A 24,967-nucleotide genomic window follows, 5' to 3' on the forward strand; every position below is an offset into this window, starting at 1 on the left:
AGTAAGCACAGCCCTCCACCCTGCCTCCAGGCTGGTCCCTGCTGTTGCTCTCTCTCTGCCCAGACCCCCCTCCACACACAGGTATGTACAAGAGAAGACCTAATAATCCCCTGCAGGGAAAACCAGAGGCCCCCATCCCCAATAAGGCAGCTGGTTTCCATTAGATGTTCCAAGCCCTATAAATATTCTCTTTTCTCACTTATCTCTTATTATTTTTCCTTTCCCTTTCTCATGTTCCCGCCTCTGGATTCCCTCCTGGGAGGAGGCCTAAATTAAGACAGGAAGGCTTGCCAAGCTTTGCATTAACCATCCTGTCATGCCCCAGGCCGCTGGCTGAGCACAGCCCAGAAAATAGCTTCTTGTTTGTCCAGTTTGCTGCTCCCCACACTGAAGGCTGACATGCTCCCAGGAGGGAGGAAGGGTTGAGCTGAGCCTGAGATGGAGGGTGTGGCCAGGGCCATCTCACCTGCGTGATCTGGGTTGTGTTCCTGGCTAAGCCTGTTGAGTGCTCTGTCAACGTTGTCTTATCCATAGAAGTGGATACTGTACAGTGTATTGGGCACAGCTCTGGAGGGCAACATTCTGGGGTTCAGATCCCAGGTACTCTGTTCACAGGGAATCTGACCTCAGGCAAGTTATACAACCTTTCTCATTTGTACAGTTGTGCTGATAACACCCACCTCAAAGGATGGTTAAGAGGATGAAAATGAGGTAACTAATGGGAAAACATTTAGTTCAAGGTCTGCAGGTAGCAGATGCTGGTGCTCTTCTCTTGCCCCTCCCTGTAGGATTTACTGTTGGAAAACCTGCCCTCCTCCTCCACCAGCCTCCCACACCTTGCAAACAGTTAATTGAGCAATTACAGAATTTAATTAACTGAGCAATTACAGACTCTGAATACCCAAGGGCCTGACTTGGGGAGCATACAAATGTTTACTTTTTGTTCTCTCCAGCCTATTTTATGGTAAAGAAAGAGGCAGAGAAAGAGTGAATATAAATCCCTAAATTAGGACAATGTTTACAATTGTTAGTAGTTCTTATAAACTAGGCAGCAAGAAGCTATGTCATTGTTCTCCAGGGGTTGGGGAGAGGGAGGAACTTAAGCACCTCATCCTTAACTGAGGTAATTAAGAATACAGCCACTGGGGTCAGACTCTCTCTGGACCTGGACTCAAGCTCCAACTCTTCCTAGCTGCTGGGCTCAAACAAGTTACTGGCCTCACTGCGCTTCTTTTCCTCATTGTAAATGACCTAACCACAGTCCTGCCAGAGGCATTTGAACCAGAGAAACTCCATCTTGAACAGGAGCTGGGTAAAATAAGGCTGAGACCTACTGGGCTGCATTCCCAGACAGTTAGGGCATTCCATGTCACAGGATGAGATAGGAGGTCGGCACAAGATACAGGTCGTAAAGATCTTGCTGATAAAACAGCTTGCATTAAAGCTTGCCAAAACCTGCCAAAACCAAGATGGTGATGAGAGTGACCTGTGGTCGTCCTCACTGCTATGCTCTCACCAGAGCCATGAGTTTACAAATGCCAGGGCGTCATCAGGAAGTTACCCTGTGTGGTCTCAAATGGGGAGGCATGAATAATCCATCCCTTGTTTAGCATATAATCAAGAAATAACTATAAAAATGGGCAACCAGCCGCCTTCATTCTGCTCTATGGAGTAGCCATTCTTTTATTCCTTTACTTTCCTAATAAACTTGCTTTCACTTTACTGTATGTACTCGCCCTGAATTCTTTCTTGAGCGAGATCCAAGTACCCTCTCTTGGGGTCTGGATTGCAACCCCTTTCTGGTAACAGTACTACCGACTTTATAGGGTTGCTACAAAGACTGAATGACAAAATATAGTTCACCAAGCTTTGAATAGTGCTGGCAGAGTAAGTACGCTGCACATGTCAGTCATCCTTCCCATTTGGTCAATCAGTCCTAGTTTCGTATAGCCTTGCTCCTTCATCACGGCCATTCCCAAACTGACCCATATGCATGGACAATAATACAGCTGGGATTTGCTCCTCCCACCTCTGCATGCTCCTCAGAAGAAGTCTAGCCACTTTGGTGGCTCTGCGTAGATTCCCATCCTCACCGTGGAACAAACTCTGGAATCGCCTTAACTAACTGGCCTTCCCATGAGGGATGAACCTTTGGGAGACCATGCACTGTGCATAGGAGGGATGTCTTTCCTGTGCCCCAGACACTCACAACCCATCATGCTCATGGCCTTCCTGAGACCAGAGCCTTCATCTGGGAGTGCAGCCCATGACAAGCAACAGACATGACCAGCACAAACAGCCAGAAATCTTCACTGTTTGAGGGAAACCGCCGTGCTGGTCTGCCCTCTCTGTCTCTGTTGGGCTGAGGGTGAATGGAAGGTACTGCCCTCCCAACACAGGGGCAGGTATAGCCCAGAATCCCAAGACCTTAAGTCCACAGAATTGAATCCCCTGTCCGCTGCACATGAGCCGATCTAGACTAATAGCACTTCATAAAATGACTATTTTCTGTATTTCTTCTTAATTTCTTTGCCATGTAAGTCAGCCTTGTCATACACTGTCGAGTCAACTAGACCTGGTTCTGTCACTTCCTCAGTGATTGACATTGGTCAAGTTTTTTTAACCTCTCTGAACCTCCATTCATTAACCTATAAAATGGGGCTAACAAGCTTACAGCTTTAAAGATATATCACATCTTCCTCAATAGACTTTAGCCGTGGATATTCACTTTTATGACACTTATTCTGCCATTTTACTACAATCTGATTCCACTTCCTTTTATTCTATCCTTAGTGCAGTCAGAAAACAGCTGGTCACCTTCATTCCTATATGTAACTACCTTCCAGAGACCTGGAAACAGTTAATAAATCATTCTTCAGCCTCTGAACTTTAGGCTAAATAATGTCAATTTCTTTCATCTTCCTCCCAAGATCCTATTTGAAAATCTGGAGTAATTTTATTTTTGTCTTCTGGTCTCTCTAAAAATTAACACATCAGATTTCAGTGCCTAAACATGAATATGTTATTGTAACAAGGGCCTGATAAAAATTTGGACTGTTTAATTCATCTAATTCATCCAATTCATCCTCAGCTTGGGGCACCTACTAGTATCCTCCCTATCTTTTATTTTTGCATATAAATGTTGGATCACTCAAACATGAAATAGAGAAGAAAGGCCAGTGTTTATTCCTTTAAGAAGGCAGCTTTGCAACTTGTTAAACTTTATCCCATTTGCTGGGGTAAGGGGGGAAAAAAAAGAGACAGAAAGCCACCAAAAGGGACTCTGAAGGAAATCGTTAGAATAAGGAGAAAAGCTCTTAAGAGACGTTTTTTGCCCTCTGAACTTTTCTTGCTCAATTCTGTTCTCCCATGGTGACAGTACAGCTAATATAAGTCTGTGCTCCACTGGGCCCCTGCTGAGCCAGGCTGGGGTAGGACAGGAAATCACCACTCAGAAAATAAATGACCTGTCCCAGAGCCTTTTGTTAATGAGTCCAGGGCATAATAAATCAAGGTGACCCAGTCTCAAGAAACACAAGCCTGTTTAAAACCAAAAAAAAAAAAAAAAAAAACCAAACCCGAAGCCCCAGAGGTGAAGAGGAGGAGTAGGGAGAGAGGGGACCGCAGGGAGTCCTTATAAATCACACCCAAACGAAGCTAGTGCAGATGTTTTCCAGTTTCAGGCCCACTCAAGAGGCAGAGAATAGACGCATGTGGACGTGAATGGAAAGAGCTATCTGTTTTGAGAGAAGACAGGAGACGGCCAGCTCAGTGGACGGGGCCCCCCCTCTCGCTCAGTGCCTCAGGCATTTAGTGGCACCGTCTGCAAGCTCCTTTTTAATGTTCTTCAGGCTGTCACAGTCCACTCTGCTTTTTCACCTCTCCGGGATCTCCCTGTAGTCAGCGTGGCAGGAGTGTCTGAAGAAGGGTGAATGCCTAAATCCTCTTGGTGGAGAGAACCAAGGGGCTCTTGTCAAATGTGGGTCCCAGCTCTCTACAGTGGCAGCCCTTTGTAAAAAGAGAGAAGTGGGAAGGTAAATCATGGGAGGGTCTTCACTTATCAAGTAAATTGGAAGCTCTCTGAGGGTAACATCTAACAAGAGAATAGAAAACAAAAATGTCAGGCTGGAAATAAATATTCCATTACATGGTAGAGAAATAAGGGGCCGTAGATCTCGGGTGAGGTATAATGTGAGACTCAGTTACTTGCAGAGGGCTTCATGTGGGGCCAAAATATACTAGTGACATGGGTGTCACTGGCTCTGTTTTACAAATGAAGAAACTGAGGCAAAAAGATGGAATAACAACATAGGCATTTCTAATGCACGTTACAGTTTGTAAAGGGTTTTGACAAACATTATTTCATTTGGACACTGCCCGGATAGTAGGCTGTTCTTTTGTTACAGATGAGGAAATCTGGGATAAGAAAGACTTTTAAAACTTACACAGCGAAACTCCATCTCAAAACAACAAACAAACAAACAAACAAACAAAAAACAAAAAAAAAAACTTCTCCAGGTTACACAGCCAATGTGTGCAGGAACTCAGGCCCATATACAACTCTTAATTCTAAAACTGTTGTTTTTTTTCTGTTCAACCACAGCTATTTAATATTTGCTGGGGTTCTATGATGGGCTATAGGCTGATAGGAACTCAGGCCCATACCCAACTCTTAATTCTAAAACTGTTGTTTTTTTCTGTTCAGCCACAGCTATTTAACATTTGCCGGGGTTCTATGATGGGCTGTAGGCTGATAGAAAAGGATGCAGAAAAGGAGGATAAACTTTGACAAAGGTCTATTATTGCCTAGTTTTTGTTGTGGTGGTGGTTTGTTTGTTTGTTTGTTTTGTAGACCTCTTTACCATGCTTTAATTTTTAATGTTTAGTAGCGACTGGTAGGTAGATGAGTGTACAAGAGGAAACTGTAGCCAAAGATTTTTTTAACCATTGTTCCATGATGTAAAAACCCATCGTTCAGGTATTTCCTTCCTTCCTTATAAGCATGGCCTCCTCTGCTCGTTCTCTTTTCTTAGCCATCATTTATAAGAAGTAACAACACAACACAGCTTTTTAAAAAATTATTTTCTGTGCTGAGTTCATATACCACCATAAGTTAATATAACATAATATATCTTCAAAATTCTTTCATGTCTGTTACCGTCTCTCTGAACTTCTTAATCAGGATTGTAATTTACCCTTGAAGAAACTGAGACCAGGGTGACTTCCCCATGATCTCTCCACAAGTTAGAAAGTAGATTCATCCTCCTAGCCTGGGCTGCCTCCAAAACAACACAAGGAAGGAGACACAGTTTTCCATGTTGGTTTCCTTCATATTACCCTAGTTCTGCAGTAAGACCGGTATCACCTTCTCCCACCAGGACTCTCCATGAACTGCTTATGTCAGCTCTTCTTCCTTTTGAAATAAAATAATGGGCATTAATCCAAATAGAAGTCCAAGTATTTGCCCATCTACACAATGTCCTCAACCACAATAGGAAGATGCCACAGCAGGCTGCCTAAAATAAACCAGAATAAACCCATAGCTTTTAACTGCCCAGAACCTAGATCTGTAGAGGGGCAGACACACCCATGAAAATTACAACTGTTCCAAGTATTTTAAGTCAAATAGTAGCCTTCTACAAGCCAGACCATGGCTTTAGGTTTCCTTTCCTTGCTTTTTGTTTGTTTTTTGGTTTTCGGTTTTGGTTTTTGCTTTGTTTTCTGTTTTGGTTCTGCTCTGTGAGTCCAAATCTTTCATATTCAGATGCTGACTCTCAACTGGGTGCCCAGAAGCAAGACTCTCAGTATGTGAGCATTCTTCCATGTCAGTCTTCTATTATGAAAGTCAGTCATTCTTTTCACAAATATTCTCAAATTCCTACTAAGTACCAGTGACTGTGTTAAGTACTGAAGAAGATTGAAACTTATGTTTTATACTATCCTTGCCATTAACTAACAGAGAGACCTTAGGCAAGACCCTCCCCCTTTATGGACATCAATTCCTGCCTCTGTAAAATGAAAGTATGGCTTGTCTGTTGTCTGGGTCCTTTCTAACCCTGCTGCTCTACAGTTCATGAGAATCTGTGTTGATGAAGTAGGCTTGGGTACAGCACCTAAAAAGAAGAATGTCTTTTTGATATACTAGTGCAAATAACTGGCAAAGGAGGAGATAAAAATGGAGATTATATTTTCCAAGGAAATCAGATTGCAGATTGTAAGTGTGGCTACTGAGTTTTTAAAATCCATTTTATAGGTCACCAAAAAATTATCAAATACAAGTATGTGTGTCAGCTCATGCATAATATTTTTCACTCTTTTGTTTTAACTAACATTATTTTGTGTATATATATACATTCTGTGTATCAAGAAGTACAGTCTCCTCTTTTTTTTTTTTCTTCTATTTTTTTGAGACAGAGTCTCACTCTATCACCCAGGCTGGAGTGCTATAATACAATCACTGCTCACTGCAGCCTCAACCTCCTGGGCTCAAGGGATCCTCCCATCTCACCCTCCTGTTTAGCTGAGACTACAGGTGTGCACCACCACATTCGAGTAACTTTTTTTTTTTGGAGACACAGTCTCACTATGTTGCCCAGGCCAGTCTTGAGCTCCTGGGCTCAAGCCATCCTCCCACCTTGGCCTCCCAAAGTGCTGAGATTATAGGCATGAGCCACAACACCCAACCTTTTATTTATTTATTTATTTATTTTTGATAACTTAATAATAAAATATTTTTTCACTAACTTCTATAAGGTTGTTTATATTTTCATTTCTTTCATTATTATTGGGCTGATCTGTTTTCTATGTGTTGAGTAATTTTCTGTGTTTCCCCTATTTGAAGAGTTTATTCATGTCTTTTGATCTTGTGTTTAGTAATGTTTGAAAAACATGTTAAGGTTTATGTAGACCAAATTCCTAAGCACTACTGATATTAGGGATCCCCAAATATGAATACATTCATCATCAGGATGGTGGGGAGTTTTGTCTTTGTTCATTGAAGTATTCGAAGCATTTAAAATAATGGCAGGTACACAGTAAAGGAGGTGCTCATTACATAATTATTAATGTTACTATATTATCATTAATATTTGTGAGATACCCACAACATGTTGGGACAAATGTGAACACTTCAGATTTGCATTGGACAATGAGAAGGAAATAAGGTCAAAACCGTAAGGGAAAAGAAGTTGTTTCTCACTTTAGAATTTTAAAAAATACACAAGGTGAAGAAGGCAAGGTAAGAAGCTGCTAGCCTGGGCCAAAGAGTGAGACTCCGTCTCAAAAAAAATAAAATAAAATAAATGGAAAATGAGAGAGTAGGAAAGGCACCACAGTAAGTCAGTGACAATAGTATTCACATCCGGGGAGGTGATGCTGAAGCCAATGGCCACCTTGATTTGAGTTTACCAGGTTTCAGAAGAAGTTAAACACTGGAAAATACTTTGTATATTGATTATAACTACCATTTACGAAGCACCATGCCATGAGTCAAGAACTTTACATTCAGTAACAACAATTCTGCATGACAGGATTACAAATGAAGAAACCAAGGCAAAGAGAGGCTATGTATGAAATACATATTTAGTATGAAATAACAGCTGGCATTCAGACACAGGCCTGAGTCTGAAACTCATGCTTTTCCCATCCCACTGTCTGCTTTTACCACCACACAGACACATAACTATAATGGGATATGAAATTAATTAATTAATGGCCTCTGCTGAGAAGAATGTAGGTTTTGCCAATGTACTCTAAAGAATCTGTAGAATCCATCTGCAAAGAGTTTTGCAAATGCAGTTTGACAGGGTCTCAGAACCATGGCCTTTGTAATTTATCTCTGTCCTGAGCACACTGCTCTGTATACAGCAGGCAGGCATTTGAAATGTGCCATCCTTAGCTTAGAATATGCGATTAAAATTCAGTATTCTTGATTCGAGATAAATTAAAGGACATTAAACTTCTAATTCTTCTTCCTGAAAAGTTAGCAAATTCTGGAAGGACGCAGAAATCCAGTCTAGCACAAAGGTCTAATCAAAAAATCCTCGTTAAATGCCTTTCAGTAATCATTTTAAATGATTACACAAAGTGCTTAAGATGATATGACCAAAACAGAAACATTATTTCTTTAAAAATGTATTGTCTCTCTTTGAGATTTTTTGAGAATTGCTCCTTCCCCTCATCTTTGGCCCAAGTGGCCCAAAGTGTATCTACCCTTTATGGGAAAATTGTGAGACTGCTTGGGTGAGGCAAAGACACACATTCCTCTCTTGAAAGAACAGACTTACATTCCTATGAGTAAAATAAATTAGGCCCAGTTTCTCTGTCCATTAATTATGTGGAATAAACAACCTTCTCCTGTTCAGGGAGAAGCACAGGAGACCAGAACAAATTTCCTCCACAGGCTCAGGGGAAAGATCACTTGATCATTCAGGAGAATGCCTGTGGTCTGGGAGGACTCAGAGAATTGGAACAGGCCCGGCTCTGCTGCCAGATGTTTCTAAGAAATCCACTAATGAAGACAATCCCATGATATGATCCACAGAGGATTGCTGCTTTGCGGGGAGAGGGGGCTAGAATTGCAGAAGAGCAACAGAGTGAGAAGGAATTTGCATCCAGCTCTGACCCTGGGGAATATCCCAGTCCTCAACCCTGAAGACAGCATATGGAGTATAGGAAGTGTATGGGACCAGGTACTTATATTACTTTAGAGTCTTTGAATATGCCAGGAACTTCAGGGACTCAGGGGAGAGGATGCGGGGGCAGTAGGAATAAAGTAATCCATGGCCTCTGATGGTCTGTAGCTAAATTGAATCTGCTGGGATTTCCAAGAGAATGGAATATTATCATCAAGAATCTAAAATACAACAGGAAAAATACGGCAAATGAGAGAGAAGTTTCGAGTTGAAAATGTGTTTGTGGTTTTTGCCTTTACACACTTGCGACTGATACTGCTATTCATTATTTCATTATCCCCATCTCCTAAGACATCCTCAATTTTATTATGGGCTGCAGCAATGCACCCAGTTAAAACATCAGCTTCCCAGATGCCTTTGCACGGTAGAGAGGTCACATGATCCACTTCTGGCCAATGAGAGGTAAGCACAATTCCCTGAGACAGGATTTATTATAGAAAATCCATTGAGCTTTGGCCTTTGCCCTTTGCTCTTAACTTCTCTTCCTGATTAGAGTGTGGCCAGAGTAGCCGCCATCTTTGGAGCATGAGAAGGGACATTGAATGCTAGCCTGGCAAGCCAAAATATGAAAGCAGTCTAGATCCTTGATGGGTCCCAGCAAACATTGCACACCTCTGAACTGTTATCTCTACTTTTTATTACATGATACATATCTTGTTTAAGCTACTGTTGCTTGGTCTTTGTTGCATGTAGTTAAGCGTAACCCTCTGATAGGAATCTGAATTCAGTTAAATTTAACAATAATTACCTTTACTGTGCCAGGAACTGTGCTAGATTTGGGAATGCAAAGATGAAGAAGATATAACCCACTACTCTCAAAAAGTATATAATCAACTGAATGCAAGAAGATAAGCAACCCATTATAGTGCAGTTTTTGTTTAAAGTGTTATGGAAACAAAATAATTATGAGTATTAACAAGGAAGCAAAATACACTGGGGTAAATTCTGTGGAATTTATCTCAGTACATCCTCACACCTTATGACATATGCATGTGTGGGCAAATCCCATTAACTCACTGAATATTCACAATTCATATTACTGATATAATCTGCCAAATCCTAGAGCCACAGCCATTTTATTCTCCTGTAAGTACCACTTTATGCTTGTTTATTTTCACTGGTGGGGTCAGAGGACCTCCATGTTTCCTAAGTAAATTTCTCAAACCCTTGTCAATTCCTTATACACAGAGAAACCCCAAGAAATCCGTGGAAAAATAAACTCAATCTCCAAGAGCAGTAGTAACAAGGGACAGTCTGGTCTGAAGCACACCCTGAGTTGAATGCCAGAATGCAGTAGCAGCATTTTAACCCAACAGTAGCACCTGCTTCAGCAACTCTTGTCTCTGCCTGTCTCCCTAGTTTTCTGTGACTCTCTCCCTCTGTGTCTGTCCCTCTTGCCCTGTTTATCTTCTGCCCATCATCCCTCTCTAGTCTCCTGGATGGTATCTAATGCTCCCACTTTCTCACACTCCATCTCTCTCTTCCTTATTCAACCATGAATTGAGAATTTAAAATTTGTTAAAGCTTATTTGCTGCATTCATTGAGGCCTTTATCCAAGATTTTAGTTTTTGAGGTTGATGATTAGATTAATTGATACTTCTCAAAGACAAAAATAAGTTGCCTATTTTTTTTGAAGTAATACATTGATCTATTTAAAACTTAGAAAGTTTGAAAGGAAATAGGTAAAAATACCTCCTTCACATCTGTCTCTCAGCCACCTTGTTCTTTTGCTCAAGACAACCAACATTGCTAGTTTTTTGTGTATCCTTGCAGAGCTATTTTATATATACAAGTAAATCCATACCACTATTTCCCCACTTTGTCCTACAAAAGATGGCATTCTCTATGCACTATTTTGTACTTTGCTTTTTTTCACTTCATGTATTTTTAAAATCTTTCTGTCAGTACATAAAAAGCATTCTCATTCTGTTTTAAGCTGAAAAATGTTTTCTTGTATAAATGTATCATAATTTAACTAATCACCTATTGATGGACACTTAAGTTGTTGCCAGTCTTTTATTATTTAAAATAACACTGCAATGAATTTCATCATTCATGCATCATTTAACAGATGAGAGTGTATTTTAAGATAAATCCCTAGAAAAGAGCCAAATTCTTTGTTCATTTGTAATTATAACAAATTTTGCTACATTTTCTTTCTTAACACATGCTCTTTTACAGTCCCCCTTACACCTATTTCCCTAAGCCTTCACCAACACAGTTTATCAAGTTTTTTTGACTTTGCCAGTTCAATAGGTGAAAAATGGTTTGTCAATATATTTTTAATTATTTTATTTTGTTGTGAATGAGGCTGTTTATATTTCACACATTTCATAGTGTAACTGGGACTACAGGCACATGACACCACATCTAGCTATTCTTTTTTCTTCCTTTTTTTTTTTTTTTTTAAGAGATAGGGTCATCCTACGTTGCCCAGGCTAGTCTCGAACTCCTGGGCTCAAGCTATCCTCCTGCCGCAACCTCACAAACTGCTGAGATTACAGGCCACCAAGAATTTCTACCTTGCAGAGATGTTTCTTTTATATTAGTCAAATTTATTCATCTTTTCGTTTCTGATTTCTAGGTTTTGTTTTATACTTATGTTTTGTATTATACTTATATACTTTTGTTTTATACTTAGAAAGATCTTGTGATAGGAGAGAAGTTCTTTGATATCTTCTAATTATACATTATACTGAATGTCAATCAACTTTTTTTTTCTTATATGATTGCAAGTTAGCAAATGATCAGGTATCAATGATCATTTGTTGGGAGAGGGAGGTGTGTGGCAGTAAGAATCTGGATTCAAGTCCTTTTCCCTCCCAGTTGTGTCACTAGGCAAGAGTACTTGGCTTTATTTTGCTATAGACCCCAGCTAATTGTCTGCAGTAGGCAAATGAACATGCCCAAAGTGCCACAGGTGAGGTGTATGTGAAATGAGAATGCTAAAATGCTTTAATGACATGTGTGCATGAATATTTTAATTTTTTCACCTCTGCATATCATAGCATCGTGTCTTCTGCTGGACAGCTAGGTGCTGCCTGTCTCCATCATGTCATTGTTTGTCCTCATAGGTAATAATTCTGACATGGGAGATATAACAAAATTCATTATAGCTTTAAAAAAATCCCCCAGTGTATTGCAGTGAGAAAGGGAAGGGAGAGTCACTCAGTCAACATGTATGCTCCTTGACTGAACAGACTTGAGTGGCAGCCAAGCTTAGACATGTCTGTAGGAAGGCAGTTAGTTGTAACTAGTTACAGCCATCCTGCCCCTTCTGTCCTCCTCTCTTCCCCAGCCTTAGCTTCCCAGCCTCATGGGGCCCAGAGTCCTCCTTCAGATGAGGCCAGTGTCCCAGCCAACCACCTGACGTGGGAAAAGCTGCCATCCTAGGGGATCAGAAAGACCCCAGCAGTCAGGAAGAGCAATTCTGATGATGTCAACGTCTAAGTTTTCCAAAGCGACAGCCGCCTTGTCCAGTGTTCTTACAACATCAGAAGAGCAGAAAAGCTGGCCACTTATGAACCCAAACATTGTTAGAGAGCATCTCGGCTTTCTTCCAAGGAGCACCACTCAGGCTTTAAAGACTTGTCCTTCGATTTTACTTTTTAGGGCATCTTGAGACAATGTTCTGCCTACACAAGATTCTAAACTGAGAAGAGTGACCCAGAAGCTCTACTAACATGGAGTCATGTGTGGTAGGCCACTCTAAGGATATTATCCTCAATCATTAGATCTCTCAGGGTTTAGGCTCTAGGCAGGTGGATGGTGGAGATGTGGGAGGTCCAGAAGAATAAACTGAGGGGTAGCCACAGAGATCAGAATAAATTTGAGTGCCAGGAGAACAGATCACCTCACGTCATGGACTGTATCCCGGACATAGAATCTTGATGTAGAGTTAGAAATGGGGGCTGAAGGATAGAGGAAGGTTTTTTAAGTCAGGAGACTCATGAAAGCTGAGCAGGAGGCTGTGTCCGAATGGATGACTTGTATCTAGGTGAATTGTACAGACAGATTCCTCTGATGTCCTCTGAGTTAAGATTCAGGTGGTTTGAAGACAGTTTCTACCTGAAACCATGGTGGCAACTTGAGACTTAAGCACAAGAAGAGACCAAGAGCCATCTGAGAAATGGCTCTAAGTTTTAGACTGAAAGGTAAAGTTAATCAGCCGGCAGGAAAGGAAAGAATGGCCATTCACTCATTTAACCACCGTTCACTGAATCTTATGTGCCAGATACTGTTAAGGTGCCAGGGGTACAGAAGTGAACAAGACAAAGTCCTTGCTCTCAGAGTATCCATATTCTAGTGTGATAGACAGATGATAAACAAGATGTGTTACATTTATAATAAGATGATAAGCAAGATATATATGTGTAACAGTGGCAATCATTGCTAATCACGCCAGGGAGGAGGCTAGGTAGATAACTAAATGATGGAGGGAGGATGCTATTTTAGATAGGGTGGTCTAAGAATGACTTGGTGGTAATGATGTGACATTTGAGCAGAACTGGAATGAAGTGAGGGAATGAGTTGTGCAAACATTGAGGGGAAGCACTTCCAAGGCTAAGATAACAGTAATGCCAGAGGCAGGAGTGTGCTGGGTATGTGAGGTACCACAAGGAGACCCCTGTGGCTGGAAATAGTGAGTGAGGGTGGCATCATAGGAGATAAGGTCACAGAGGTTGGGACAAGCAGACATGCGATGTGGGTCACATAGAGTCTTGCAGAACGTAGTAAGGATTTAGGGATTTATTCTGAGATGAGAGGTCACTGGAAGATCACATGCTCATCAGATTATTAGAGGGCCTGGAAGCCACTATAACACCTTGTGTGATGTTCCAGTGCTGTTCTGACCTCCTACCCTGTGAATAGATTGTGCCCCCCATGCTCCCAATTACAGGGAAAACAGTTGTGCCCTTTCAACCACCAACTGTGCAGTTCTGGGCAAAAGACATAAACAAATGCTGCAAATCTCAGGCCACTTGAGCAAAGCCTTCCTCATCTCTATGCTGGTGGCTACAATTGTGACCTTGTAGGTAGGGGCTGCGTTGGCCCCTACTTGAGTTGTACCGTATGTACCAGTAAGTGGCTGTTGACCGAACATTCAGGAAACTGCTTCTACTTCCTCATCTCTGAATTCTTCCTCTCAGCATCTCATAGACCAGGCCCCTGCTTAACAGAACCTGAAAGGAGATCTGCCAGGCCCATTTTCTTCCACCTGGGACAAACTACTGGCAGGTCTTCCCAAATTTCTTCCTCACATAGGAAGTGAGACACCCCCCAACTCTCTATGTGGTTAAAGAACAAGATTTATCTAATGCATTAATAGGTTCAGTTTGGAAGACTTCTCAGAAGATTCAAAGGCGCTAGCAGACATGCCCACAGAAGGAACCCAGACCCCAGAAGCTGATTTATTTCACAGAAATCACCTTGAAGCCTTAAAAAATACAGGCAGTTTTGTTGTTTGTATGTTTTGTTTTTATTGTAAATTTCTTAAACACACACACACCAAAGCCATAGCGTTGTTAAAGACTATTTAATAACCAGAAAGTTGTTCAAATGAAACAGCCTAGGTGAGGCTGTGGAGAAACAGGAATGCTTTTCTAATGTCAGTGGGAGTGTAAATTACTTCAACCATTGTGGAAGACAGTTTGGCGATTCCTCAAGGTTCTAGAACCAGAAATACCATTTGACCCAGCAATCCCATTACTGAGTATATACCCAAAGGATTATAAATCATTCTACTATAAAGACACATGTACACGTATGTTCATTGCAGCACTATTTACAATAGCAAAGACTTGGAACCAACCCAAATGCCCATCAATGATAGACTGGATAAAGAAAATGTGGCACATATGCACCATGGAATACTATGCAGGCATAAAAAAGAATGAGTTCATGTCCTTTGCAGGGACATGGATGAAGCTGGAAACCATCATTCTCAGCAAACTAACCCAGGGACAGAAAACCAAACACTGCGTGTTCTCACTCATAAGTGGCTGTTGAACAATGAGAACACATGGACACAAGGAGGGGAACATCACACAGCTGGGCCTGTCAAGGGGTGGGAGGCAAGGGGAAGGAGAGCATCAGGAGAAGTACCTAATGCATGCAGGGCTTAAAACCTAGATGATGGGTTGGTAGGTGCAGCAAACCACCAAGGCACATGTATACTTATGTAACAAACCTGCACGTTCTGCACATGTATCCCAGAAATTAAAGTAAAAAATAAAAAAGAAAGAAACAGCATGTTCATATGATCATGTGTGTGTACATGCGTGTGTGTGTCTTCTAAGCGTAGGCAAATATGCATAGACTCACAAAAGTGATAAGAATATGAGTGATTTTAATTTTCATCTTTTTAATGTATATTTTCAAATGTAAAACATTTTTAAAAATTCTTACATTCCAAACAACTGGATATAATGTCAGAAAGTTACAGTCTCAACCTCAAGCTTCCTATCAACCATTCTACAGGGAAGGGCCAGTATGTCATTCCAACAAATCCCCTTTGAATTAGAGCACATGTATGTGGTAAACATTCATGCGTTGATCTCCGGAACCACTGACCGACGCCCCGCTTTTTTCAGGCACCTGCACATGGCTTGAATCATTTACACACAGGAACACAGAATTGGAAAGGATTTCAGAAAAGATCTTGCCCAACCACCAGCTCAATGCACAGCTCTTTCCGCTGCATATCCCTGACTGGGGCTCTTCTGTCTTCTGCTTAATCACTTCCCAGGCTGGAGACAACAGGGCAGTGAGACCTGTTACTGGTGGAGAATGGTCCCCATCCTGCAGAGAGGAAATGTCTTCCTCCCACCCACAGATTCTAGCCCCTAGATCTATGGTATTTCATAGCTTTAAGAACTCATCTCACAGGAAATAAAAGAAGAATTGGAGGGATTTGTTTTCTTGTTTGTTTGTTTGTTTTGTCTTTTTTTTTTTTTTTTTGTCGTTTTGTTTTGAAGATCTCTTTTAGTTTATCCAAGTTTCCTTTCCGTGCTATTTGGCTCTACTCAGAGACTTGCCTTATTCTCTTTCTCTGTGTCTGAAGTTTCTTTCTCCCCTAGGCAAAGCACCATAAGCTTATTTGCTCCCACTTCATCTGGCCACCTTTCTTTAGCAGGCCATCCCTACTCTGATTTCCTACCCTATAGATAGCTGACTTTCTTTGTCTTTTCCCTCCCTATTTCCATCGCTTTTTTTCCTTTCTTATTCAGAACTTCTTATTCTCATTCCCCTTCAGGGTCATATTAAAACAGTTGGAGACATTACAATATTATAATGACCCTCTGAATATGAATAAAAATAAAAGAAGTATTTAATTATAAATCAAGTTTAGGATAGACCACATTTTTTTCGGATATTCACAATAATGATTATTTCAATCCTTTTTTAAAAAATGTTTTTATTGTGGTAAAATACACAGAGTGTGAAATTTACCATTTTAAACTATAAAACTCAGGGGCACCGAGTACATTCACAATGTGACACAACCATCACTATCTAGTTCCAGAACTTTTTCATTGCTCCAAAGGGAAACCCCATGCCTGTTAAGCAATCACTCCCCATTCTTCCCTCCCCGGACCCACTGCCAACAACTGAGCTGTGTTCTCTCACTATGGGGATTTGCCATTTCTGAGTACTTCGTATGAATAAAATCATACAATATGTGGCATTTTGTGTTTGGCCTTTTTCACTTAGAATAATGTTCTCAAGATTCATCTCTATCATTGCCTGTATTAGAACTTCATTCCTTTTTATGGCCAAAGAATATTCTACTATATGTGTATGCCACATTTTGTTTATCCATTTATCAGTTGATGGTCATCTGAATTTTTTCCATCCATTGGCTGTTATGAATAGTGCTACCATAAACATTTGTGTACAAGTTTTTGCTTGAACATGGATGTTATTTGTTGAGGTGTCAATTTTTCCTCCAAAACCAAAGCTTGCTTATTTGTTTTCCTGCTGGGAGCCTGGGTAGGTAGTGCCACTGCTTTGCTATTGTCCTAGGCGATGCTTAGCCTGTCCACTGGTAACCTCAGTCTGTTTCCCTATTTCTTTCACTCCCTGCTTGCCTGCACAAATTTGCATGCATATATGGGTTCTCCCCTACTTAAACAATTTGGAATTCATATTGGCAAGTGGATTCCCCGCCTCTTACAGAGGTGATTAAAAAAAATAAGTACAGTGAATGTATCCAATTCAGAAAGGCCTTGGGCCTCAGTTCTCAGCTTCCCCTAAGAAGGCCTCTTTCCAACTCGATTCCAGGAAAGCCGGCTCCAGGAGCTCAAGCCAGCAGAGGCCCTGCCTCGGGCCTCAGCTCATAAAGCCAAGGTGTGTCTGAACCTCTTAACTCTGTCAGGCTTAGAACTTGAGCCTTCACTCACTGGCTGCTGTCAGAGTTCAGCGTTCCCTGCCAAGCTGTCGGAAAGCTGGAGGCCAGAGAGAAAAGGCGAGAGGCATCAGATTTCTGCCTGCAGATGGGAATGAGACTGACACTCCCCACATAGGGTTTCTCTGTGAGCGACCACAGGCATTATCAGCATTCAGGATCACATCACAAAACACAGCCTGATTATCTTGCCTTCTCTTTTGCCTCCTCTCAGAGATGCAGATGCGATTGCTCCTTTCCCCTTTGCCTCCCCGCCTTTTCCTGTGTTTGTCCCTCTCCCCTTTCCTCCACAGCTCCGGCTTACCCAGGTCTGTTTCTCTGTTGCTTTTCCCCCAAAGGCTCTCCTGTTCACTCCTGTCCCTTTGATTCCTCCCCCTCCTTTCATCCTGCAAATCTTTCTCTATCGACTCCCTGTCTCCTTGCCATTCTTGGTGTGCCTTTCGGATCTGTTTCCTTTGACACTGGTCCCAGGCCCGCTGCCAAGTTTCAGACCCATTAGTGAGGTGCCTTGCTGACTGAAACACAAATCAAGACTGATCCGGGTACAATTAGCAGCAGCTCACACCTCATCTGGAAAGCATTAGCCAGCACTGAGAGTGCAGGGAGGGAAGCACAGGGAAATACTGATGCCAAACAGAATAGATCTCCTACTTTTGGGGCATGAAAGGATCCTGACCCAGTAGACATATAACTGAAAATAAGATACAAATGGACAATGCAAAGTTGAGAGGCATGTTAACTTACCTTGGCCACTCTTCAGCATCTATGCAAGCAACACAGACTCCTTAACACACAATTCAGGTGTCCAAATATCATCCAGGAAAAGGGGTGTCTGATTCATCGAATCCAGATATTCTAACACTTGTGTGATCCAGGAGTCCTCTGCTCTCTTGCAAACTTCTATCTTGGTACTGTTTCTAAAAATTTAATGTACAACAGAATCACCTGGCATTGAGCTAAAAATGCAGATTCTGATTGACTAGGACTGGAGAGGGGCCTGAGATTCTGCATTTATATCAAGCTGATTGGTGAAGCACACTTTAAGGGTCTAGGACAATTTAAGACATATAACTTTGATCAAGTACCCTCCCAGTACCCTGTCCTTCTTCTTTGGAGCGCTCACAGTTATAACTAAGGATGAATGATATCATTAGCTGTTTGATGCCTGTCTTTCCAACTCAAAGGCAAGCTGCCCAAAGGCAAGGGCCAGGCCTGTCTGGCTCCCCTTTTTATCCTCAGTACCAGCCCAGTATGTTGCATATAGTAGGTGTTCAATAAACATTTCACAAGTGAATTTTCACAAGTGAATGAACCAGCTCAATCCCTAAGGCCCATCAAAAGCCGCTCCTATTTCAGAGAGCCTTCCCAGTCCAGCCTCCCTTATCCATACCTGCCTGGTGGCATTTCATCATTTCCCCTGTGTCTTAGCCCCTCAAGTAGATCATTAGTTGCTTGGAACTGGGACTTTGTCTTCTGTGTTTCTGAACATTTTTTAATGTCCTTTTTTCTCCCTTCCTCTCACTCCCCATCATAGTAAGTGCTTGCTCTAGTAGGCATTTAATGTTAGTTGATTGATTGAGAGACCCTAGGATGATGCCAAGTTCTATTTAGACTTCAATTATAATGCTCAGGGGGTGGCTGGATTTTGGCTTGGACAAAAGCCAAGATTTTATATGCCCCAGTGGAAAACCTTTAATACCACCTAACACATTGTGGGATAGGAAGGCTAAGACATTATGTGTGTACAAAATCAAGCGATGTAATACCGTGAGGCTCCCAAGGCAGTTATAAATCAGGCCACTCCAGAGGGGTAACTGCAGGCTGTGGCCATTACTTCACTCCTGTTTTCTCAACTGAAAACGACGGCTCACGTTTGCCAGGCTTTACTTGTAGGAATGGGGGCTGTTGTTCCCCAGGACTGGGCAGACTGTGTCTCTTGCAAGGACAGAAAACTGGCTCACAGAGTTCTGCCAAAGATAGGAGAACCTGGTCTTGTTTAGAACTAATCAAATGCCCCAACTATTTTTCAAACATTCAGGACTGTGTGAAATGCAAAGTACTTTTGTCAAGCACTGCCCCACACCCCACAATATTAAAGCATGCATATTTTAAGGGACATTTAATCCATATGCTTTTTATTTACTTACTCTTAAATCATTAAAACTATTATTATGAAAACCTGTTTGACATCTAAGAAACTTTATGAGCATAATTTGGAAGTTTAAACATCTTGCTTTCAGGAAAAAAACAGAAAGTTGTGCTTTTCCAAAAACACATTACTTTTAAAACAAAGAGACTTGAGGGCCTTTCCAGCATTCTAATTTCACAGGACTTGAGGGGTTCAGCACCAGCACAAGACAAGCTCATATCCCTCATCTCTCCAGTGAATCATAGATGGAAGTCTCAGGCATGGCAGGTTCAGGCTGCTGCACTTGATTTGAATCTGTGACCCTTTAATACCTGACAGTGACAAAGCTTAATCTGTCTGCAGACTCTCAAGCATATTTTACAAATACCCCAGATGCATGTTCAACGTATATTTCTGCAAAGTGTGTGACTGTGGCCTGATTATCTTCTTAAGCAGATAAGACATAAATCCCAGGGTGTTAGAGATAACTTTTGAAGTTCAAAAGAAGTACCTGGCAATGAAAATCTACCACAATGCAGCTCAAAGATTTCATTCTGTGAAATAGACTTGCAATGATCTGATTGATCTCAGGGTGAGGCATGAGGCAGGAAATGTGGGATGTCCCATGCTGTCTGTTAAGGCCCTGTCTGAAATTGTCCCTGAAAACTGAGAGCCACCACTTTGGTCTCTGAGTTCAGATTCACGCATAGGTGAAATAGTGTTACCGGGTGGAGTGGGTGAGTTTCAAAGCAATCCTGATGTGTACACATACACACATACATAATGTTTGTATATAAATATCCTATATGAACACAATGAGTCCAGAGCAAGTGAGCAATAGAGAAGGTAAGAGATTCTGATGGAAGAAGAATTGCAGTGTGCCTAACACAAAGAAGAAGCTCAATGTAAGATTGTTGAATGGGAATTGACTGCACATTGCTGAGATAAGTAACAGGAAGTCTGGATCCATGACTTCCTAGTCCCAGACAGTAGGCTCACCTCTTCCAAGGTAGGGACATAAGGTTTGATGTAAGAGGAGAACAAGAAGCAGCTGCAGGGCAGGGAGCAGTGGCCTAAGAAAGTGGTGGGAAGTGGCGGTGCAAGGAGGCCCGGGTTCCCCAGGCCTCCCCACTGTCCTTCCTCCTCTGCTGCCTTGGAGCTCAGCCTGAAACGAACAGAGCCCTGCCTGGACAGTGAGTCCCTAGTCATGGTACTCGGCATCTGAGTTAACTATTCAGTAGACCTTCACTGAGGGCCTGTCAAGAGTGACGCAGTCATTGTCTCAGAACCATAGTGGTGGAGAACATTTCAGTCCCCAGCCTCACAGTTCGCAGTCTGGCAAAGAATGACCAGCTTCCCTCCTGTCTGCCCTAGATTCCAGAGAGTGCCAAAGGAAACAACAGGACAGAAGGAGACATGAGGAAGAGTTGGGACAGATAGCACAACCCTAAGCAGATGTGAGGGGCAAAAGAAAAGGCAACATTAAGGACCCATTCAAGTTTCAAGTCACAGCATCCCAGAGGATGGTGAAGATGCAGCAAAAATGGGGAGTGCAAAAGGAGAAAAGCAGTTTAATGTGAAGATGACGGGGTCTTTGGAGTCTATCTACTAAGTCTGGTGGGATAACCCTGTTAAGTGGGAAGAGAGAGGCCTTTCTTGGTACATTTTAGGAGGAAAAAAATGGCTGCCTAGAAAGTTCATATACCAGCAGCAAAAAGAAGAGCAGACAGGGATGAGAGAGTGTGAAAGCCCCTTGCGAGAAGGCTAAGTTCTGGCCGAGTGTGTGCATCAGAGACCAGCAGAGACAACCGACTCTCTGGCCTGAGTTCGCCTACATCAGAATGAGCACATTTCTCTGTCTCATTTCTAATCACTGTAAATGTTTTCAAAATGAAAGAAAAGAGTAATCTCACACCCCAATAAACTGGATCAGATGTGTGTGCTTCAGTGGGTAGTGGTAAATCTACATATGGAAAATTGTATTCAGAAACGCCTGACTACAGCACTTAAATTCCATGGCACACATGGAATGAATTGAGAAGATAGCCAAACTTACAAATATTCCACCCACACTGTGTAATATGGCATCCTGATGCATTCAGGAAATCAAAGAACAATGTGGTGGGACCCCTCCTCCACAGCTAAACGTGGGCACTTTGAGCATGGACCAGATTCTCTCCTTTTTTTTTTTTTTTTTTTTTTTTTGAGATAGAATCTTGCTTTGTCACCCCGGCTAGAGCACAGTGGTGCGATCATGAATCACTGCAGCCTCAAACTCCTGGGCTAAAGTGATACTCCCACCTGAGCCTCCCAAGTACCTGGGACTACAGGCCTGTGCCACCATAATTGACTATTTTGTTTTTTATTTTTTTTTTATTTTATTTTATTTTACTTTATTTTATTTTCGAGATGGGGGCCTCACGATGTTATCCAGGCTGATCTTGAATTTGGGGGCTCAAGCAATCCTCCCACCTCAGCCTTCAGAGTTGCTAGGATAACAGGTGTGAGCCACCATGTCCAGTGGACTAGATTCTTTATGAGATTTTCATATCGCTAAGCATTTGGCCAATCCCATCAGTTTCCTTTTTTAACTTTTATTTTATGTTTGGGGGTACATGTGAAGGTTTGTTGTTATAGGTAAACTCATGTCACAGGGGTTCGTTATATAGATTATTTCATCACCCTGGTATTAAGCCCAATATCCAATAATTATTTTTTTCTGCTCCTCTCCCTCCTCCCATCCTCTACCCTCAAGTAGACCTGAGTGTCTATTGTTCCCTTCTTTGTGTTTATGAGCTCTCATAATTTAGCTCCCACATGAAAGTTTGGACAGAACATACATCTGTTCCCATGTTAGTTTGCTAAGGATACTAGCCTCCAGCTCCATCCATGTTCCTGCAGAAGACATGATCTTGTTCTTTTATATGACTGTGTAGTATTCTGTGAAGTGTATGTACCACATTTTCTTTATCTAATGTCATTGATGGGCATTTGGGTTAATTCCATGTCTTTGCTATTGTAAATAGTGCTGCAATGAACATTCCTGTGCATGTGTCTTTATTATAGAATGATTTATGGTGCTCTGGGTATATACCCAGTAATGGGATTGCTGGGTCAAATGGTGGTTCTGATTTTAGCTCTTTAAGGAATCGCCTTACTGCTTTCCACAATGGTTGAACTAATTTACACTCCCACCAACAGTGTATACCTGTTCCCTTTTCTCAGCAACCTCAAAAGCATCTGTTTTGTTCTTTTTTTTTCTTTTTTAACTTTTTAATAATAGCCATCCTGACTGGTATGAGATGGTATCTCATTGTGGTTTTGATTTGCATTTCTCTAATGATCAGTGATATTGAGCTTTTTTTTCATATGCTTGTTGGCTGGATGTATGTCTTATTTTGAAAAGCGTCTGTTCATGTCCTTGCCCACTTTTTAATGGTAGGTTGTTTTTCTCTTGTAAATTTGTTTAAGTTTCTTATAGATGCTGTATATTAGACCTTTGTTGGATGTGTACTTTGCAAATATTTTCTCCCATTCTCTAGGTTGTCTGTTTACTCTGTTCATAGTTTCTTTTGCTGCGCAGAAGCTCTTAAGTTTAATTAGAACCCATTTGTTAATTTTTACTTTTGTCTGACTGCTTTTGGTGTCTTTGTCATAAAATCTTGCTCATTCTTATGTCCGGGATGTTATTGCCTAGGTTGTCTTCCAGGGTTTTAATATTTTGGGTTTTGCCTTTAGTCTTTAATCCATCTTGAGTTCAATCTCATCATTTTCTGAAAAGAAATCATACACCATCCCCTCTGGCCATCTAGAATGCTTTGGAATATTCATTGTTTTGAGGAAATAAATGTTCCAGATAACAAAGGGTTTATCTTGTTAAGTAACAAAACTTTTTTATTTCAATAATTTTGAATAAAATCTCTCCCAAAGTTATATGTATTTTTCTTAACTTCTGAAAGTTGAATTTCACTTGAGGACTGCTCATTACAAACTCTGCTATAATAAGAGAAATACTAGACTATAAGTTCTGTGAGAAGTGAGTGCATGCAGAAACTGGTGATTCAAATAAGGGCTATAGTCTAGTTAATAGCATTATACCAATGTTAATTTCCTCACTTTGATAATAAACTTTATTTATGTAAGATTATATCATTAGGGAAAGCTGGAGAAGGGAACATGGGAATTATTTCTGCAGTCTCTCATGAATCTAAAATTATTCAAAATAAAAAGTTGAAAAGAAACTTTCTGTTTCAGTTATCAAGTAGATAAATAAGGGAAGGAAGGAAGGAAGGAAGGAAGGAAGGAAGGAAGGAAGGAAGGAAGGAAGGAAGGAAGGAGAAGGAAAAAGGGAAGGAAGGAAAAAAGAGAGGGAAGGGGAGGGGAAGGCAAGGCAGAGCAGGCCAGGGCAGGGCAGGGAAGGGAAGGGAAGGGAAGGGAAGGGAATAGAAGAAGGAGGGGAGATCTATATAAAGCCATATGGGAGAGACTGTGCAGCAACAGAAATGTAGAGGCTTTAAATCCAGGCTGACTCTGAAGTCAAATCCCCTTGCCAGCTTTGGGACGCATTTCTTAAACTCTGTGAAACATTTCTTAAACTCTGTGTCTACCTTTATAATATCAGGGATTAAAAATACATACTGCAGAAGATTGCTGTGAGGATTAAATTAAACAATATGCCCAATACACTCAAACTGGGTATTTATCACCCAGTGGACATTCAATAAATTATCCAAAACACCCTTATTTTTGTAGTTCTGGTTATCAATCATCAGAACTCAGCTGTCATTCATTAATGCTCTCAGGGTGCTTCCCTGTTTAATTTGCTGCCTCTTCATCTGCTGTGAGCTTGATATAGTTCTATATACCATATTAAATAGGCCCCAAATAAGTATCACATACTGTCAACGTGTTTTGTGTTTGTTTGTTTGAGATGGAGTCTCACTCTGTTGTCCGGCCTGGAGTACAATGGCGCGATCTCAGCTCACTGTAACCTCCGCCTCCCAGGTTCAAGCGATTCTCGTGCCTCAGTCTCCTGAATAGCTGGGATTACAAGTGTGCACCACCACCATGGCTAATTTTTGTATTTTTAGTAGAGAGGGGATTTCTTCATGTTGGCCAGGCTGGTCTTGAACTCTGACTTAAAGTGATCCGCCCCCCTTGGCCTCCCAAAGTGCCGGGATTACAGGTGTGAGCCACTGCACCCGGCCAAAAGAGTGGCTTTGCTTTAACTCACCGGCACTAGTTTTAGCAGCTCAGACACTTTTGTTCTTTTGATTTCCTGTCTAGTTTTTGACTGAGTTCCAGATGGATACATTTCCTAAACAAGTTCTGGTTAGATTAGGCAATGGCATTAATAAAAAATAGCCATCATTCATTGATCATTGTAAAGCTAACTATGCTAAGCAGTTAACATGGAGTATCATTTAATCCTCACTCTATGAGGTAACTATTTTAATTTCTAGACTGGAGATAAAAAATCCTCATACCTTGCCCCAAGGTCCCAGATCTAATTAGCTGCAGAGCTGGCATCACTAAGTCTGGCTGACTCCAGAGTCCAAGCTTCTATCACAGAGGATGCTGGAACAGCTTCCTGTTCCTTCAGTGTAATCAAAAGTACTTTTAAACGTCTCCAGCCTTTAGGGTTGGAGCTAGATCGCTTTGAAGGAGATAATGAGGATGAGAAGAAGGGGAAGGGAAAAGAAGGGAGTAGTAGTCAAGAATCCAGTTCTTGGCCGGGC

General features: G+C 41.4%; 1 protein-coding gene across 1 annotated transcript in view; it reads left to right on the forward strand.

The window, feature by feature from the left end:
- Positions 1–24,967, forward strand: part of BOC (BOC cell adhesion associated, oncogene regulated) — a 253,113-nt gene that overhangs the window by 113,598 nt on the left and 114,548 nt on the right. The window contains exon 8 of the mRNA XM_030941125.1: positions 12,307–12,392. The gene's annotated coding sequence lies outside the window, so the exon portion shown is untranslated. The remainder of the gene's footprint in view (positions 1–12,306; positions 12,393–24,967) is intronic.

Source organism: Rhinopithecus roxellana, chromosome 1, assembly GCF_007565055.1.
Source record: "Rhinopithecus roxellana isolate Shanxi Qingling chromosome 1, ASM756505v1, whole genome shotgun sequence".
Classification (NCBI taxonomy): domain Eukaryota; kingdom Metazoa; phylum Chordata; class Mammalia; order Primates; family Cercopithecidae; genus Rhinopithecus; species Rhinopithecus roxellana.